Source organism: Rhinoderma darwinii, chromosome 2 (genome assembly GCF_050947455.1).
Source record: "Rhinoderma darwinii isolate aRhiDar2 chromosome 2, aRhiDar2.hap1, whole genome shotgun sequence".
NCBI classification, from domain to species: Eukaryota; Metazoa; Chordata; class Amphibia; order Anura; family Rhinodermatidae; genus Rhinoderma; species Rhinoderma darwinii.
The window spans coordinates 2,425,380-2,442,522 of record NC_134688.1 but is presented as its reverse complement, the minus strand read 5'-3'; the positions used below and the strand labels follow the sequence as shown (position 1 = coordinate 2,442,522).

Genomic DNA, 17,143 nt, shown 5'->3' with positions numbered 1-17,143 from the left:
ATAACACTCCTGTACTATTATATCCCCCAGAGACATTACATCATATGTGTGACTGATATCAGCCGCTCCTCTTATATCACTCCAGTACTATTATATCCTCCAGAGACATTACATCATATATGTGACTGATATCAGCCGCTCCTCTTATAACACTCCAGTACTATTATATCCTCCAGAGACATTACATCATATGTGTGACTGATATCAGCCGCTCCTCTTATATCACTCCAGTACTATTATATCCTCCAGAGACATTACATCATATATGTGACTGATATCAGCCGCTCCTCTTATATCACTCCAGTACTATTATATCCTCCAGAGACATTACATCATATGTGTGACTGATATCAGCCGCTCCTCTTATATCACTCCAGTACTATTATATCCTCCAGAGACATTACATCATATGTGACTGATATCAGCCGCTCCTTTTATATCACTCCAGTACTATTATATCCTCCAGAGACATTACATCATATGTGTGACTGATATCAGCCGCTCCTCTTATATCACTCCAGTACTATTATATCCTCCAGAGACATTACATCATATGTGTGACTGATATCAGCCGCTCCTCTTATATCACTCCAGCATTATTATATCCTCCAGAGACATTACATTATATATGTAACTGATATCAGCCGCTCCTCTTATAACACTCCAGTACTATTATATCCTCCAGAGACATTACATCATATATGTGACTGATATCAGCCGCTCCTCTTATAACACTCCAGCACTATTATATCCTCCAGACATTACATCATGTGTGACTGATATCAGCCGCTCCTCTTATATCACTCCAGCATTATTATATCCTTCAGAGACATTACATTATATATGTAACTGATATCAGCCGCTCCTCTTATAACACTCCAGTACTATTATATCCTCCAGAGACATTACATCATATGTGTGACTGATATCAGCCGCTCCTCTTATATCACTCCAGCATTATTATATCCTCCAGAGACATTACATTATATATGTAACTGATATCAGCCGCTCCTCTTATAACACTCCAGTACTATTATATCCTCCAGAGACATTACATCATATGTGTGACTGATATCAGCCGCTCCTCCTATATCACTCCAGCCCTATTATATCCTCCAGAGACATTACATCATATATGTGACTGATATCAGCCGCTCCTCTTATATCACTCCAGCACTATTATATCCTCCAGAGACATTACATCATATGTGTGACTGATATCAGCCGCTCCTCTTATAACTCTCCAGCACTATTATATCCCCCAGAGACATTACATCATATGTGACTGATATCAGCCGCTCCTCTTATATCACTCCAGTACTATTATATCCTCCAGACATTAAATCATGTGTGACTGATATCAGCCGCTCCTCTTATATCACTCCAGTACTTTTATATCCTCCAGAGACATTACATCATATGTGACTGATATCAGCCGCTCCTCTTATATCACTCCAGTACTTTTATATCCTCCAGAGACATTACATCATATATATGACTGATATCAGCCGCTCCTCTTATATCACTCCAGCACTATTATATCCTCCAGAGACATTACATCATATATGTGACTGATGTCAGCCGCTCCTCTTATATCACTCCAGTACTATTATATCCTCCAGAGACATTACATCATATGTGTGACTGATATCAGCCGCTCCTCTTATATCACTCCAGTACTATTATATCCTCCAGAGACATTACATCATATGTGACTGATATCAGCCGCTCCTCTTATAACACTCCAGCACTATTATATCCTCCAGAGACATTACATCATATGTGTGACTGATATCAGCCGCTCCTCTTATATCACTCCAGTACTATTATATCCTCCAGAGACATTACATCATATGTGTGACTGATATCAGCCGCTCCTCTTATTACACTCCAGCACTATTATATCCTCCAGAGACATTACATCATATGTGACTGATATCAGCCTCTCCTCTTATATTACTCCAGCACTATTATATCCTCCAGAGACATTATATCATATGTGTGACTGATATCAGCCGCTCCTCTTATATCACTCCAGTACTATTATATCCTCCAGAGACATTACATCATATGTGACTGATATCAGCCGCTCCTCTTATAACACTCCAGCACTATTATATCCTCCAGAGACATTACATTATATGTGTGACTGATATCAGCCGCTCCTCTTATAACACTCCAGTACTATTATATCCTCCAGAGACATTACATCATATGTGACTGATATCAGCCGCTCCTCTTATATCCCTCCAGCACTATTATATCCTCCAGAGACATTACATCATATGTGACTGATATCAGCAGCTCCTCTTATATCACTCCAGCACTATTATATCCTCCAGTGACATTACATCATATGTGTGACTGATATCAGCCGCTCCTCTTATATCACTCCAGCACTATTATATCCTCCAGAGACATTACATCATATGTGACTGATATCAGCCGCTCCTCTTATATCACTCCAGCACTATTATATCCTCCAGAGACATTACATCATATATGTGACTGATATCAGCCGCTCCTCTTATATCACTCCAGTACTATTATATCCTCCAGAGACATTACATCATATGTGACTGATATCAGCCACTCCTCTTATAACACTCCAGCACTATTATATCCTCCAGAGACATTACATCATATGTGACTGATATCAGCCGCTCCTCTTATATCACTCCAGTACTATTATATCCTCCAGAGACATTACATCATGTGTGTGACTGATATCAGCCGCTCCTCTTATATCACTCCAGCACTATTATATCCTCCAGAGACATTACATCATATGTGTGACTGATATCAGCCGCTCCTCTTATAACACTCCAGCACTATTATATCCTCCAGAGACATTACATCATATGTGACTGATATCAGCAGCTCCTCTTATATCACTCCAGCACTATTATATCCTCCAGAGACATTACATCATATATGTGACTGATATCAGCCGCTCCCTCTTATAACACTCTAGCACTATTATATCCTCCAGAGACATTATATCATATGTGTGACTGATATCAGCCGCTCCTCTTATATCACTCAAGTACTATTATATCCTCCAGAGACATAACATCATATGTGACTGATATCAGCCTCTCCTCTTATATCACTCCAGCACTATTATATCCTCCAGAGACATTACATCATATGTGACTGATATCAGCCGCTCCTCTTATATCACTCCAGTACTATTATATCCTCCAGAGACATTACATCATATATATGACTGATATCAGCCGCTCCTCTTATATCACTCAAGTACTATTATATCCTCCAGAGACATTATATCATATGTGTGACTGATATCAGCCGCTCCTCTTATATCACTCCAGCACTATTATATCCCCCAGAGACATTACATCATATGTGTGACTGATATCAGCCGCTCCTCTTATATCACTCAAGTACTATTATATCCTCCAGAGACATTACATCATATGCGACTGATATCAGCCGCTCCTCTTATATCACTCCAGCACTATTATATCCTCCAGAGACATTACATCATACGTGACTGATATCAGCCGCTCCTCTTATAACACTCCTGTACTATTATATCCCCCAGAGACATTACATCATATGTGTGACTGATATCAGCCGCTCCTCTTATATCACTCCAGTACTATTATATCCTCCAGAGACATTACATCATATATGTGACTGATATCAGCCGCTCCTCTTATAACACTCCAGTACTATTATATCCTCCAGAGACATTACATCATATGTGTGACTGATATCAGCCGCTCCTCTTATATCACTCCAGTACTATTATATCCTCCAGAGACATTACATCATATATGTGACTGATATCAGCTGCTCCTCTTATATCACTCCAGTACTATTATATCCTCCAGAGACATTACATCATATGTGTGACTGATATCAGCCGCTCCTCTTATATCACTCCAGCATTATTATATCCTCCAGAGACTTTACATCATATGTGACTGATATCAGCCGCTCCTCTTATATCACTCCAGTACTATTATATCCTCCAGAGACATTACATCATATGTGTGACTGATATCAGCCGCTCATCTTATATCACTCCAGTACTATTATATCCTCCAGAGACATTACATCATATGTGTGACTGATATCAGCCGCTCCTCTTATATCACTCCAGTACTATTATATCCTCCAGAGACATTACATCATATGTGTGACTGATATCAGCCGCTCCTCTTATAACACTCCAGTACTATTATATCCTCCAGAGACATTACATCATATATGTGACTGATATCAGCCGCTCCTCTTATAACACTCCAGCACTATTATATCCTCCAGACATTACATCATGTGTGACTGATATCAGCCGCTCCTCTTATATCACTCCAGCATTATTATATCCTTCAGAGACATTACATTATATATGTAACTGATATCAGCCGCTCCTCTTATAACACTCCAGCACTATTATATCCTCCAGACATTACATCATGTGTGACTGATATCAGCCGCTCCTCTTATAACACTCCAGTACTATTATATCCTCCAGAGACATTACATCATATGTGTGACTGATATCAGCCGCTCCTCCTATAACACTCCAGTTCTATTATATCCTCCAGAGACATTACATCATATGTGACTGATATCAGCCGCTCCTCTTATATCACTCCAGTACTATTATATCCTCCAGACATTAAATCATGTGTGACTGATATCAGCCGCTCCTCTTATATCACTCCAGTACTTTTATATCCTCCAGAGACATTACATCATATATATGACTGATATCAGCCGCTCCTCTTATATCACTCCAGCACTATTATATCCTCCAGAGACATTACATCATATATGTGACTGATGTCAGCCTCTCCTCTTAAATCACTCCAGTACTATTATATCCTCCAGAGACATTACATCATATGTGTGACTGATATCAGCCGCTCCTCTTATATCACTCCAGTACTATTATATCCTCCAGAGACATTACATCATATGTGTGACTGATATCAGCCGCTCCTCTTATATCACTCCAGTACTATTATATTCTCCAGACATTACATCATATGTGACTGATATCAGCCGCTCCTCTTATATCACTCCAGCACTATTATATCCTCCAGAGACATTACATCATATGTGTGACTGATATCAGCCGCTCCTCTTATATCACTCCAGCACTATTATCTCCTCCAGAGACATTACATCATATGTGTGACTGATATCAGCCGCTCCTCTTATTACACTCCAGCACTATTATATCCTCCAGAGACATTACATCATATGTGACTGATATCAGCCTCTCCTCTTATATTACTCCAGCACTAACATATCCTCCAGAGACATTACATCATATGTGACTGATATCAGCAGCTCCTCTTATATCACTCCAGCACTATTATATCCTCCAGTGACATTACATCATATGTGTGACTGATATCAGCCTCTCCTCTTATATCACTCCAGCACTATTATATCCTCCAGAGACATTACATTATATATGTAACTGATATCAGCCGCTCCTCTTATAACACTCCAGTACTATTATATCCTCCAGAGACATTACATCATATGTGACTGATATCAGCCGCTCCTCTTATATCACTCCAGTACTATTATATCCTCCAGAGACATTACATCATATGTGACTGATATCAGCCGCTCCTCTTATAACACTCCAGTACTATTATATCCTCCAGACATTACATCATATGTGTGACTAATATCAGCCGCTCCTCTTATATCACTCCAGTACTATTATATCCTCCAGAGACATTACATCATATGTGTGACTGATATCAGCCGCTCCTCTTATATCACTCCAGCACTATTATATCCTCCAGAGACATTACATCATATGTGACTGATATCAGCCGCTCCTCTTATATCACTCCAGCACTATTATATCCTCCAGAGACATTACATCATATATGTGACTGATATCAGCCGCTCCTCTTATATCACTCCAGTACTATTATATCCTCCAGAGACATTACATCATATGTGTGACTGATATCAGCCGCTCCTCTTATATCACTCCAGCACTATTATATCCTCCAGAGACATTACATCATATGTGTGACTGATATCAGCCGCTCCTCTTATAACACTCCAGCACTATTATATCCTCCAGAGACATTACATCATATGTGACTGATATCAGCAGCTCCTCTTATATCACTCCAGCACTATTATATCCTCCAGAGACATTACATCATATATGTGACTGATATCAGCCGCTCCCTCTTATAACACTCTAGCACTATTATATCCTCCAGAGACATTATATCATATGTGTGACTGATATCAGCCGCTCCTCTTATATCACTCAAGTACTATTATATCCTCCAGAGACATTACATCATATGTGACTGATATCAGCCGCTCCTCTTATATCACTCCAGCACTATTATATCCTCCAGAGACATTACATCATATGTGACTGATATCAGCCGCTCCTCTTATATCACTCCAGTACTATTATATCCTCCAGAGACATTACATCATATATATGACTGATATCAGCCGCTCCTCTTATATCACTCAAGTACTATTATATCCTCCAGAGACATTATATCATATGTGTGACTGATATCAGCCGCTCCTCTTATATCACTCCAGCACTATTATATCCCCCAGAGACATTACATCATATGTGTGACTGATATCAGCCGCTCCTCTTATATCACTCAAGTACTATTATATCCTCCAGAGACATTACATCATATGTGACTGATATCAGCCGCTCCTCTTATATCACTCCAGTACTATTATATCCTCCAGAGACATTACATCATGTGTGTGACTGATATCAGCCGCTCCTCTTATATCACTCCAGCACTATTATATCCTCCAGAGACATTACATCATATGTGTGACTGATATCAGCCGCTCCTCTTATAACACTCCAGCACTATTATATCCTCCAGAGACATTACATCATATGTGACTGATATCAGCAGCTCCTCTTATATCACTCCAGCACTATTATATCCTCCAGAGACATTACATCATATATGTGACTGATATCAGCCGCTCCCTCTTATAACACTCTAGCACTATTATATCCTCCAGAGACATTATATCATATGTGTGACTGATATCAGCCGCTCCTCTTATATCACTCAAGTACTATTATATCCTCCAGAGACATTACATCATATGTGACTGATATCAGCCGCTCCTCTTATATCACTCCAGCACTATTATATCCTCCAGAGACATTATATCATATGTGTGACTGATATCAGCCGCTCCTCTTATATCACTCCAGCACTATTATATCCTCCAGAGACATTATATCATATGTGTGACTGATATCAGCCGCTCCTCTTATATCACTCCAGCACTATTATATCCCCCAGAGACATTACATCATATGTGTGACTGATATCAGCCGCTCCTCTTATATCACTCAAGTACTATTATATCCTCCAGAGACATTACATCATATGCGACTGATATCAGCCGCTCCTCTTATATCACTCCAGCACTATTATATCCTCCAGAGACATTACATCATACGTGACTGATATCAGCCGCTCCTCTTATAACACTCCTGTACTATTATATCCCCCAGAGACATTACATCATATGTGTGACTGATATCAGCCGCCCCTCTTATATCACTCCAGCACTATTATATCCCCCAGAGACATTACATCATATGTGTGACTGATATCAGCCGCTCCTCTTATATCACTCAAGTACTATTATATCCTCCAGAGACATTACATCATATGCGACTGATATCAGCCGCTCCTCTTATATCACTCCAGCACTATTATATCCTCCAGAGACATTACATCATACGTGACTGATATCAGCCGCTCCTCTTATAACACTCCTGTACTATTATATCCCCCAGAGACATTACATCATATGTGTGACTGATATCAGCCGCTCCTCTTATATCACTCCAGTACTATTATATCCTCCAGAGACATTACATCATATATGTGACTGATATCAGCCGCTCCTCTTATAACACTCCAGTACTATTATATCCTCCAGAGACATTACATCATATGTGTGACTGATATCAGCCGCTCCTCTTATATCACTCCAGTACTATTATATCCTCCAGAGACATTACATCATATATGTGACTGATATCAGCTGCTCCTCTTATATCACTCCAGTACTATTATATCCTCCAGAGACATTACATCATATGTGTGACTGATATCAGCCGCTCCTCTTATATCACTCCAGCATTATTATATTCTCCAGAGACTTTACATCATATGTGACTGATATCAGCCGCTCCTCTTATATCACTCCAGTACTATTATATCCTCCAGAGACATTACATCATATGTGACTGATATTAGCCGCTCCTCTTATATCACTCCAGTACTATTATATCCTCCAGAGACATTACATCATATGTGTGACTGATATCAGCCGCTCATCTTATATCACTCCAGTACTATTATATCCTCCAGAGACATTACATCATATGTGTGACTGATATCAGCCGCTCCTCTTATATCACTCCAGTACTATTATATCCTCCAGAGACATTACATCATATGTGTGACTGATATCAGCCGCTCCTCTTATAACACTCCAGTACTATTATATCCTCCAGAGACATTACATCATATATGTGACTGATATCAGCCGCTCCTCTTATAACACTCCAGCACTATTATATCCTCCAGACATTACATCATGTGTGACTGATATCAGCCGCTCCTCTTATATCACTCCAGCATTATTATATCCTCCAGAGACATTACATTATATATGTAACTGATATCAGCCGCTCCTCTTATAACACTCCAGTACTATTATATCCTCCAGAGACATTACATCATATGTGACTGATATCAGCCGCTCCTCTTATATCACTCCAGTACTATTATATCCTCCAGAGACATTACATCATATGTGACTGATATCAGCCGCTCCTCTTATAACACTCCAGTACTATTATATCCTCCAGAGACATTACATCATATATGTGACTGATATCAGCCGCTCCTCTTATAACACTCCAGCACTATTATATCCTCCAGACATTACATCATGTGTGACTGATATCAGCCGCTCCTCTTATATCACTCCAGCATTATTATATCCTTCAGAGACATTACATTATATATGTAACTGATATCAGCCGCTCCTCTTATAACACTCCAGCACTATTATATCCTCCAGACATTACATCATGTGTGACTGATATCAGCCGCTCCTCTTATAACACTCCAGTACTATTATATCCTCCAGAGACATTACATCATATGTGTGACTGATATCAGCCGCTCCTCCTATAACACTCCAGTACTATTATATCCTCCAGAGACATTACATCATATGTGACTGATATCAGCCGCTCCTCTTATATCACTCCAGCACTATTATATCCTCCAGAGACATTACATCATGTGTGTGACTGATAGCAGCCGCTCCTCTTATATCACTCCAGTACTATTATATCCTCCAGACATTAAATCATGTGTGACTGATATCAGCCGCTCCTCTTATATCACTCCAGTACTTTTATATCCTCCAGAGACATTACATCATATATATGACTGATATCAGCCGCTCCTCTTATATCACTCAAGTACTATTATATCCTCCAGAGACATTACATCATATGTGACTGATATCAGCCGCTCCTCTTATATCACTCCAGCACTATTATATCCTCCAGAGACATTACATCATATGTGACTGATATCAGCCGCTCCTCTTATATCACTCCAGTACTATTATATCCTCCAGAGACATTACATCATATATATGACTGATATCAGCCGCTCCTCTTATATCACTCAAGTACTATTATATCCTCCAGAGACATTACATCATATGCGACTGATATCAGCCGCTCCTCTTATATCACTCCAGCACTATTATATCCTCCAGAGACATTACATCATACGTGACTGATATCAGCCGCTCCTCTTATAACACTCCTGTACTATTATATCCCCCAGAGACATTACATCATATGTGTGACTGATATCAGCCGCCCCTCTTATATCACTCCAGCACTATTATATCCCCCAGAGACATTACATCATATGTGTGACTGATATCAGCCGCTCCTCTTATATCACTCAAGCACTATTATATCCTCCAGAGACATTACATCATACGTGACTGATATCAGCCGCTCCTCTTATAACACTCCTGTACTATTATATCCCCCAGAGACATTACATCATATGTGTGACTGATATCAGCCGCTCCTCTTATATCACTCCAGTACTATTATATCCTCCAGAGACATTACATCATATATGTGACTGATATCAGCCGCTCCTCTTATAACACTCCAGTACTATTATATCCTCCAGAGACATTACATCATATGTGTGACTGATATCAGCCGCTCCTCTTATATCACTCCAGTACTATTATATCCTCCAGAGACATTACATCATATATGTGACTGATATCAGCTGCTCCTCTTATATCACTCCAGTACTATTATATCCTCCAGAGACATTACATCATATGTGTGACTGATATCAGCCGCTCCTCTTATATCACTCCAGCATTATTATATCCTCCAGAGACTTTACATCATATGTGACTGATATCAGCCGCTCCTCTTATATCACTCCAGTACTATTATATCCTCCAGAGACATTACATCATATGTGTGACTGATATCAGCCGCTCATCTTATATCACTCCAGTACTATTATATCCTCCAGAGACATTACATCATATGTGTGACTGATATCAGCCGCTCCTCTTATATCACTCCAGTACTATTATATCCTCCAGAGACATTACATCATATGTGTGACTGATATCAGCCGCTCCTCTTATAACACTCCAGTACTATTATATCCTCCAGAGACATTACATCATATATGTGACTGATATCAGCCGCTCCTCTTATAACACTCCAGTACTATTATATCCTCCAGAGACATTACATCATATGTGACTGATATCAGCCGCTCCTCTTATAACACTCCAGCACTATTATATCCTCCAGACATTACATCATGTGTGACTGATATCAGCCGCTCCTCTTATAACACTCCAGTACTATTATATCCTCCAGAGACATTACATCATATGTGTGACTGATATCAGCCGCTCCTCTTATATCACTCCAGTACTATTATATCCTCCAGAGATATTACATCATATGTGACTGATATCAGCAGCTCCTCTTATATCACTCCAGTACTATTATATCCTCCAGACATTAAATCATGTGTGACTGATATCAGCCGCTCCTCTTATATCACTCCAGTACTTTTATATCCTCCAGAGACATTACATCATATATATGACTGATATCAGCCGCTCCTCTTATATCACTCAAGTACTATTATATCCTCCAGAGACATTACATCATATGTGACTGATATCAGCCGCTCCTCTTATATCACTCCAGCACTATTATATCCTCCAGCGACATTACATCATACGTGACTGATATCAGCCGCTCCTCTTATATCCCTCCAGCACTATTATATCCTCCAGAGACATTACATCATATGTGTGACTGATATCAGCCGCTCCTCTTATATCACTCCAGCACTATTATATCCTCCAGAGACATTACATCATATGTGTGACTGATATCAGCCGCTCCTCTTATATCACTCCAGCACTATTATATCCCCAGAGACATTACATCATATGTGACTGATATCAGCCGCTCCTCTTATATCACTCCAGTACTATTATATCCTCCAGAGACATTACATCATATGTGTGACTGATATCAGCCGCTCCTCTTATATCACTCCAGCACTATTATATCCTCCAGAGACATTACATCATATATGTGACTGATATCAGCCGCTCCTCTTATAACACTCCAGTACTATTATATCATCCAGAGACATTACATCATATGTAACTGATATCAGCCGCTCCTCTTATATCACTCCAGTACTTTTATATCCTCCAGAGACATTACATCATATGTGACTGATATCAGCCACTCCTCTTATAACACTCCAGCACTATTATATCCTCCAGAGACATTACATCATATGTGTGACTGATATCAGCCGCTCCTCTTATATCACTCCAGCACTATTATATTCTCCAGACATTACATCATATGTGACTGATATCAGCCGCTCCTCTTATAACACTCCAGTACTATTATATCCTCCAGAGACATTACATCATGTGTGTGACTGATATCAGCCGCTCCTCTTATAACACTCCAGTACTATTATATCCTCCAGAGACATTACATTATATGTGTGACTGATATCAGCCGCTCCTCTTATATCACTCCAGCACTATTATATCCTCCAGAGACATTACATCATATGTGACTGATATCAGCCGCTCCTCTTATATCACTCCAGCACTATTATATCCTCCAGAGACATTACATCATATGTGTGACTGATATCAGCCGCTCCTCTTATATCACTCCAGTACTATTATATCCTCCAGAGACATTACATCATATGTGTGACTGATATCAGCCGCTCCTCTTATATCACTCCAGTACTATTATATCCTCCAGAGACATTACATCATATGTGACTGATATCAGCCGCTCCTCTTATATCACTCCAGTACTATTATATCCTCCAGAGACATTACATCATATGTGTGACTGATATCAGCCGCTCCTCTTATAACACTCCAGTACTATTATATCCTCCAGAGACATTACATCATATGTGACTGATATCAGCCGCTCCTCTTATAACACTCCAGTACTATTATATCCTCCAGAGACATTACATCATATGTGTGACTGATATCGGCCGCTCCTCTTATATCACTCCAGCACTATTATATCCTCCAGAGACATTACATCATATGTGTGACTGATATCAGCCGCTCCTCTTATAACACTCCAGTACTATTATATCCTCCAGAGACATTACATCATATGTGTGACTGATATCAGCCGCTCCTCTTATATCACTCCAGTACTATTATATCCTCCAGAGACATTACATCATATGTGTGACTGATATCAGCCGCTCCTCTTATATCACTCCAGCACTATTATATCCTCCAGCGACATTACATCATATGTGTGACTGATATCAGCCGCTCCTCTTATAACACTCCAGCACTATTATATCCTCCAGAGACATTACATCATATGTGACTGATATCAGCCGCTCCTCTTATATCACTCCAGTACTATTATATCCTCCAGAGACATTACATCATATGTGTGACTGATATCAGCCACTCCTCTTATATCACTCCAGCACTATTATATCCTCCAGAGACATTACATCATATGTGTGACTGATATCAGCCGCTCCTCTTATATCACTCCAGCACTATTATATCCTCCAGAGACATTACATCATATGTGTGACTGATATCAGCCGCTCCTCTTATAACACTCCAGTACTATTATATCCTCCAGAGACATTACATCATATATGTGACTGATATCAGCCGCTCCTCTTATAACACTCCAGTACTATTATATCCTCCAGAGACATTACATCATATGTGTGACTGATATCAGCCACTCCTCTTATATCACTCCAGTACTATTATATCCTCCAGAGACATTACATCATATGTGTGACTGATATCAGCCGCCCCTCTTATATCACTCCAGTACTATTATATCCTCCAGAGACATTACATCATATGTGACTGATATCAGCCGCTCCTCTTATAACACTCCAGTACTATTATATCCTCCAGAGACATTGCATCATATGTGACTGATATCAGCCGCTCCTCTTATAACACTCCAGCACTATTATATCCTCCAGAGACATTACATCATATGTGTGACTGATATCAGCCGCTCCTCTTATATCACTCCAGCACTATTATCTCCTCCAGAGACATTACATCATATGTGACTGATATCAGCCGCTCCTCTTATAACACTCCAGTACTATTATATCCTCCAGAGACATTACATCATATGTAACTGATATCAGCCGCTCCTCTTATATCACTCCAGTACTATTATATCCTCCAGAGACATTACATCATATGTGACTGATATCAGCCGCTCCTCTTATAACACTCCAGTACTATTATATCCTCCAGAGACATTACATCATATGTGTGACTGATATCAGCCGCTCCTCTTATATCACTCCAGCACTATTATCTCCTCCAGAGACATTACATCATATGTGACTGATATCAGCCGCTCCTCTTATAACACTCCAGTACTATTATATCCTCCAGAGACATTACATCATATGTGACTGATATCAGCCGCTCCTCTTATATCACTCCAGTACTATTATATCCTCCAGACATTACATCATATGTGTGACTGATATCAGCTGCTCCTCTTATATCACTCCAGCACTATTATATCCTCCAGACATTACATCATATGTGTGACTGATATCAGCCGCTCCTCTTATATCACTCCAGCACTATTATCTCCTCCAGAGACATTACATCATATGTGACTGATATCAGCCGCTCCTCTTATAACACTCCAGTACTATTATATCCTCCAGAGACATTACATCATATGTAACTGATATCAGCCGCTCCTCTTATATCACTCCAGTACTATTATATCCTCCAGAGACATTACATCATATGTGACTGATATCAGCCGCTCCTCTTATAACACTCCAGTACTATTATATCCTCCAGAGACATTACATCATATGTGTGACTGATATCAGCCGCTCCTCTTATATCACTCCAGCACTATTATCTCCTCCAGAGACATTACATCATATGTGACTGATATCAGCCGCTCCTCTTATAACACTCCAGTACTATTATATCCTCCAGAGACATTACATCATATATGTGACTGATATCATCCGCTCCTCTTATATCACTCCAGCACTATTATATCCTCCAGAGACATTACATCATATGTGAGACTGATATCAGCCGTTCCTCTTATATCACTCCAGCACTATTATATCCTCCAGAGACATTACATCATATATGTGACTGATATCAGCCGCTCCTCATATATCACTCCAGCGCTATTATATCCTCCAGAGACATTACATCATATGTGACTGATATCAGCCGCTCCTCTTATATCACTCCAGCACTATTATATCCTACAGAGACATTACATCATATATGTGACTGATATCAGCCGCTCCTCTTATATCACTCCAGTACTATTATATCCTCCAGAGACATTACATCATATGTGTGACTGATATCAGCCGCTCCTCTTATATCACTCCAGTACTATTATATCCTCCAGACATTACATCATATGTGTGACTGATATCAGCTGCTCCTCTTATATCACTCCAGTACTATTATATCCTCCAGAGACATTACATCATATATGTGACTGATATCATCCGCTCCTCTTATATCACTCCAGCACTATTATATCCTCCAGAGACATTACATCATATGTGAGACTGATATCAGCCGTTCCTCTTATATCACTCCAGCACTATTATATCCTCCAGAGACATTACATCATATATGTGACTGATATCAGCCGCTCCTCATATATCACTCCAGCGCTATTATATCCTCCAGAGACATTACATCATATGTGACTGATATCAGCCGCTCCTCTTATATCACTCCAGCACTATTATATCCTACAGAGACATTACATCATATATGTGACTGATATCAGCCGCTCCTCTTATAACACTCCAGCACTATTATATCCTCCAGAGACATTACATCATATATGTGACTGATATCATCCGCTCCTCTTATATCACTCCAGTACTATTATATCCTCCAGAGACATTACATCATATGTGACTGATATCAGCCGCTCCTCTTATATCACTCCAGTACTATTATATCCTCCAGAGACATTACATCATATGTGTGACTGATATCAGCCGCTCCTCTTATTACGCTCCGGCACTATTATAAACTCTGGACTGTATAGTTGTCGGCTCGTTAGTGTAGAGCTTGTTTGTGTCTTGTTTGTGTTATTTAGCGGCAGTTTTGTATTGCATTAGTTGTCTCCTCCGCTCCCTTCAGTGTTTGTCCCACAATTCTTTGATGTGTTCCTTTGTGTTTATGTAGAGCAGTAGTGTCGTCACAGGGGGAGCGCTGCAGCCTCCTCTTTGTACATTGAGATGAGTCATTATTGTAACGTTTTCGCTGTTATTTTTGTAATTGCTGTAAAACTGTGGTGGTTTTTGTATAAAATATGGAGGTTTAGCCGCCATCCAGCAAAAAAACGTAACCAGACAAGAGCCGAGTCCACACGCCCGCGGTATTTTCACATTGCAGCAGTTTGGTTTATGGCTGCGATTTTTGCAATATCTATTTGACCGCAATATGTGAATGGACCCTCAGACCCCGGCACTTCTACTGTGGAGGTCCAGCCACGCCATGCGGTGCTGTATTATGGGGTCGCCCCCCAGTAGAGGCCATGCCTCCTGATACCTCCGTAATGCGGCGTCTCACAGCACAGGCGCACTTTTCTAGTAGTTTCCTATAGAAGGCCGCGTGGTATTATGGATGCGTACAAGAGACGTAATAAGGGCATTTAGATTTTTCTGAAAAATTGGACGGTAGGCAATCCAACCATTACTCACTACAGCACAGAGTATTTCAGGAGAAGAGTATGTTGTACTTGTGGGAGGCCACGGACTGAGTGTCACAAGGTGGAAGGAGTAGTCTCCCAGCAGCACAGAGAATTTCAGGAAGTGTACTCTTTCTTTTCATGCAGGTGTTTGCTGACATTCCTGGAGATCGGGCAGCGCCGTACGACGACACATCAGATGTGAAGACCCCCGGACCCTCTCCTCTCCGCTGTCACCTCCATTGTGGTCGGACAATTCTTTATTTCATATAACGCATCCAAGAATATTTTCAGGGGATTTGTAATGGATTGTTATGACTGTAGTGGGAGCAGCTGCTGAAGACCCCCCCTGGCTGGAGGACCCCGTGTCACATTATTGTTTACATTCATGTTTCTACAATAAATATATGTTCTGCTTTCCCTGCGCAGTTTATTGTATGAGGGGACGGGGACGGCTGGAGGTCATCAACACTGAAATGTCTGCTCCTCGGGGGCGGGGCCAACTGCAATAACCTGTAATGTGTCATCTCATGTCTATGAGCCGCTCGGTGTCTCCCCACAGGAACGGAAGGTCATTTATAGAAACAAAATAATGGGAAATATTTGACCTACAGATTACGTTTTTTTTTCCCCAGTTCAGGCAGTTTAAGAGTTATAAAACCTACATGTGTTCAATCTCATATGGCAACAAAAAACACTGACACTGTTATGGAGACATCTGTGGGTGATACACTGTTATGG

The 17,143-nt window shown here is 40.2% G+C and overlaps 1 protein-coding gene across 1 annotated transcript in view; it reads left to right on the top strand.

Annotated features, from left to right (window-relative positions):
* Positions 1–16,805, top strand: part of LOC142741953 (uncharacterized) — a 65,878-nt gene extending 49,073 nt beyond the window's left edge. The window contains exon 5 of the mRNA XM_075851275.1: positions 16,550–16,805. The gene's annotated coding sequence lies outside the window, so the exon portion shown is untranslated. The remainder of the gene's footprint in view (positions 1–16,549) is intronic.
* Positions 16,806–17,143: the final 338 nt, after the last annotated feature.